The sequence below is a fragment of the Carcharhinus amblyrhynchos genome, chromosome 23, assembly GCF_965287045.1.
Source record: "Carcharhinus amblyrhynchos chromosome 23, sCarAmb.v2.hapA, whole genome shotgun sequence".
Taxonomy (NCBI): Eukaryota; Metazoa; Chordata; class Chondrichthyes; order Carcharhiniformes; family Carcharhinidae; genus Carcharhinus; species Carcharhinus amblyrhynchos.
The window spans coordinates 1,291,014-1,296,215 of record NC_137346.1 but is presented as its reverse complement, the minus strand read 5'-3'; the positions used below and the strand labels follow the sequence as shown (position 1 = coordinate 1,296,215).

At 48.3% G+C, this 5,202-nt stretch overlaps 1 pseudogene; it reads left to right on the top strand.

Annotated features, from left to right (window-relative positions):
* The first annotated feature begins 3,530 nt into the window (after window positions 1-3,530).
* LOC145357421 (anaphase-promoting complex subunit CDC26 pseudogene) lies at window positions 3,531-3,785 on the top strand (annotated as a pseudogene).
* The last annotated feature ends 1,417 nt before the right edge of the window (window positions 3,786-5,202 follow it).

Here is a 5,202-nt window from a genome sequence, read left to right as displayed (position 1 = left end):
CCTCTGAGTGGCCGCTCTCTGTTCTGGCAGCTGAATAGATGCTGTCACTGCTTCCACCTCAGGGCTCTGCTGCTGCCTCCAGGTTGCTGGATGTCGATGTATTTGTCATCTTTCTTGCTTCACAGCGAGAAGGGGAGCTGCCATTCTACTGGTCCCATCTGTTTTTCTATAGGAGAAAGAAATCCAAGTCGTCAATACTGTGAGGCCAACTTTGTGCCCTGTCCCATTGCCCACCTCGCCCCAGGTGCATCCTTCCGATGCTCCCTGACTGTGGCACTGGTCATCAAACTGAGGTCCAATACATTCACATCTCCCAGAATGGACAAAACCTTATCCCCCCCACTCAGCTTTACGATTGGCCTCAGAATCAAAACCATCCTGTGTCCTGATGCTTCATAAAGAGGCAGGAACCTGAGGCAGGTTAGCTTGTATGTACAGCACTGTGTGGGAGCCTGTGAAGATGCCACAGTAATAACACCTGTTGGAGCAAACCTTATACAGGTTTGTAATCTTTGGTAGGAATTGTCACAGATAGAGGTTTACAGGCCCTTCAGCCCACCTTCTCCATGCTGCCCTTTTTTTTAAAACCCCTAAGCTAATCCCAATTGCCCGCATTTGCCCCATATCCCTCTATACCCATCGTACCCATGTATCTATCTAAATGCTTTTTAAAAGATAAAATTGTACCCACCTCTACTACTGCCTCTGGCAGCTTGTTCCAGACACACCACCCTCTGTGTGAAAAAATTGCCTCTCTGGACCCTTTTGTATCTCTCCCCTCTCACCTTAAACCTATACCCTCTAGTTTTAGACTCCCCTACCTTTGGGAAAAGATATTGACTATCTCGCTGATCTGTGCCCCTCATTATTTTATAGACCTCTATAAGATCACCCCTCAGCCTCCTACGCTCCAGAGAAAAAAAAGTCCCAGTCTATCCAGCCTCTCCTGATAACTCAATCCATCAAGTCCCGGTAGCATCCTAGTAAATCTTTTCTACTTCAGTTTAACAATATCCTTTCCATAATAGTGACCAGAACAGTACACAGTAATTGTGAATATCTCATATAATCAAATAGAGCAAAAGAGGCCCCTTATTCCAGTGAGTCTGAATGAAACACCTGAACTCCCACCTAATCCCATTCACCAGCCCTTGGTCCATAGCCCTGAATGTGATGATGTGCCAAGTGCTCATCCAGGTACTGTTTAAAGGATGTGAGATATCTCACCTCCACCACCCTCCCAGGCAGCGCATTCCAGACCCTCACCATCCTCTGGGTAAAAAAGCTTTTCCTCACATCTCCCCTAAACCTCCTGCCCCTCACCTTGAAAAAAAACGGTTGACGATGGGAGAGCCGTTGATGTCATCTACATGGATTTCAGTAAGGCGTTTGACAAAGTCCCTCACGGTAGGCTGGTAGAAAAGGTTAAGGCGCATGGGATACGAGGCCAGGTAGTTAGGTGGATTGAGAACTGGTTGGGAAATAGGAGACAGAGGGTAGTTGTGGAGGGTACCTTGTCGGGCTGGAGGCCAGTGACCAGTGGTGTGCCGCAGGGCTCGGTACTGGGACCTCTCCTCTTTGTAGTCTACATAAATGACTTAGAAGAGGGAGTAGGTGGTGTGATCAGCAAGTTTGCTGATGACACCAAGATGGCAGGGTTGGCGGGTACAGAACTGGATTGTCAGGTGATACAACAGGATATAGATAGGTTGGTGCAGTGGGCAGATAGGTGGCAGATGGCATTTAATCCTGACAAATGCGAGGTGATGCATTTTGGAAGGAATAATGCAGAGAGGAGCTATGTGATAAAAGGTAGGCCGATTAGGAGTATAGATGTACAGAGAGACCTGGGAGTGCAGGTCCACAAATCCATGAAGGTTGTGTCACAAGTGGAGAACGTTGTTAGGAAGGCTTATGGGATGTTAGCCTTTATAGGAAGGGGCTTAGAGTATAAAAGCTGCCGTCTAATGCTTCAGTTATACAGAACGTTGGTTAGACCGCATTTGGAGTACTGCGTCCAGTTCTGGTCACCTTATTACCGGAAGGACGTGGAGTCTCTGGAAAGGGTGCAGAGGAGGTTTACCAGGATGTTGCCTGGCATGGGGGGACTGGGTTACGAGGAGAGACTGAAGAGACTGGGGCTATTCTCCTTGGAAAGAAGGAGATTGAGAGGGGACATGATAGAGGTATATAAGATACTGAAGGGAATAGATAGAGTTAATAGTGAGAGACTGCTCCCTAGACTGGGTACGAACACAAGAGGTCATGATTTAAGGGTGAGGGGGGGAGGTATAATTTGGAGGTAAGAGGAAGGTTCTTTACACAGAGAGTTGTGGGGGTCTGGAATGCGCTACCGAGTAGGGTGGTGGAGGCAGGAACGTTGGACTCGTTTAAGATGCAGTTAGATAGGCACATGAGTGAAACGAGAATGGAGGGATATGGTAGGGGCTATTAAATAGGGTTAAACCTCGGGAGACACCGGAAGGGCAGGCTGTATAACTAATATGTTTTGTCTTTATTCCACAGGTGGAGGTCCACCTCGTGTCAAGCGAGGGGCATGCACACGGCGGGTTGTGCGTGGGCTGCTCTTGGAAGTCCAGGAGTGGCCTAGTACTTCATGTCGGTGTGTGTGCTTGATCCTGGACCGATAGACGGGCTCCACAACAGCTCAGTGACTAGCACTGCTAGCTGTGCAGACACATGGATTTGGGCCTGTGTCTGTGGGAGTTTGCGCATTCTCCCTGTGGTTGCGTGGGTTTCCTCCGGGCGCTCCGGTTTCCTCCCACACCCCAAAGATGTGCTCTTAGGCTAATTGGTTTCCACCAAATTGACACTATTTCTTCCCTGAATCTGACTGAGTAGGGTCCCATTCGTAGACATGCAGGGTAAAATAGGTGTAGGGTGATGCGGCGGCGCGGGCTCGTTGGGCCGAAGGGCCTGTTTCCCGTGCTGGGTTGTTCTTTGTTCTTTGTTCTTTTTTAACCTGAGTCCCCTCGTAACTGACACTTCAACTGAGGGGGAACAGCTGCCCCTTATCCACTCTGTCCTTGTCTTTCATAATCTTGAACACCTCAGTCAGGTCACCCCTCAGTCTTCTCTGTTCCAGAGAAAACAACCCAAGCCTTTTCAACCTCTCTTTATAACTTAAATGTTCCATCCCAGGCAGCATCCTGGTGAATCTCCTCTGCACCCCCTCCAGTACATTCACATCCTTCTGATAATGTGGTGACCAGAACTGCACTCAGTGCTCCAGCTGTGGCCTCACCAAAGTTCTACACAACTCCATCATGGCCTCTCTGCTTTTGTAATCTATGCCTCGATTGATAAAGGCAAGTGTTCCATATGCCCTTTTCACCACCCTACTAACATGCCCTTCCACTTTCAGAGATCTGTGGACAAACACACAAGCTGCTGGAAGTTGTAGTCCTCTTCCGTGGACTACATGTCCCGGCGTGCAGTTCGACGACGCATGTGCCCTCGCGCAATGCAGCCTGTTGCGTGTGAAGCCTGGGCGTTGAGTGTGTGAGGGGATGCTGCAGAGGAAGCCCACCCGGCTCGAACTCAAACTGGATGACATTGAGCAGTTTGAGAGTATGCAAAAGGAGCTGGAGAATTGGAAGAAGCAGCAGTGTGAGGAAGGGGTAATGGTGAGCTCCAGTAACGTGGATGGTGCAAACGGAACACGAGACGATGCTAAAGTCCAAGAGAAGATAAACGAGCGAATTGGTTACCGACCTAATCCTCACATCAACAAACCCTTCTCTCTGTTTGGAAATCTCCACTGACGGCCAAGAGGCAAGGAGACAAACACAGACACACAAAAACACACAGTGTACCGGTTCATCAGGCTTCAGAACCAGTACCTAAGGATTTTGAGAATTACTAATTTAAGGACCTGGAGTCATCAATGTTCTGTGACAATTTGGTGCATTGCTCACTCTTCTGCTGAGGGCAGTTCCAAATATATGATACAACGGTGTGAAAATATTCCTGGGTATAAGTGTTTTAGGCATGACAGGGGAGGGTCGAAAAGAGGAGGGGGAGTGGCGTTGTTAGTTAGGGAGCACATCACAGCGGTGCAGAGGGAGGATAATATAGAGGGGTTAGGAATTGAGTCTCTGTGGGTGGAGTTGAGGAGCAGGAAGGGAGCGATTATTATGCTAGGGGTGTACTACAGACCGTCCGACAGCCCGCGGGCAGTGGAAGAGGGTATATGTAGAGACATTTTGGATAAGTGTAGGAAGAACAGGGTTGTTGTGGTGGGAGATTTTAATCTCCCTGGGGTGGATTGGAAGGTGCCTACACTGGAAGATGTGCTCTTAGGCTGATTGGTGTAACAAATTGTCCCTAAATTAGTCTCCCCTCAATCTGGTTTCCAATGTGGAGTGCAATAAGCATAGACAAGGGTCATGGGTGGAAGAGGGGACTCACAGTGTTGAAATGGCGGCGCGGGCTCATTGGGCCAAAGGGCCTGTTTCCCGTGCTGTGTTGTTCTTTGTTTCTTTGTTCCTCAGAACTTCCTAATGTCCTACCATTCATTGAATACTTCCTTGTCACATTACTCCTTCTAACATGTATCACCTCACTTTTCAGGGTTAAATTCCATCTGCCACTTTTCTACCTATTTGACCATCTCGTCTATATCTTCCTGTAACCCAAGATACTCCACCTCACTGTTAACCACCCGGCCAGTCTTTGTGTCATCGCAAACTTACTAATCCTACCCCCACATAGTCATCAATGTTGTTTCTGTAAATGATGAATGATAGGGGGCCCAATACAGATCTCTGTGGTACGCCACTGGACTCTGATCTCCAGTCACTAAAGCAGGCTTCTGTCATCACCCTCTGTCTCCTACAACTGAGCCAGTTTTGAATCCACTTTATCAAATTACCCTGTGTCCCATGTGCATTCAAAGAACAAAGAACAACACAGCACAGGAAACAGGCCCTTTGGCCCTACAAGCCCGCGCCGCCCATTTTAACATTCACTGAGTGCCTCGTTCCAGTCCTCCTCCTACCTCTGACTTTTGTCTACACCTCTTGGACTCCACAATAAAGGGGGTGAAAACTTAGAGAATTATATTTGCGCCAGATTAAGGGAGGTCTAATTTAGGGACAATTTGTTAACACCAATCAGCCTAAAAGCACGTTTTGGAGTGTGGGAGGAAACCAGAACACCTGGAGAAAACCCACGCAAGCA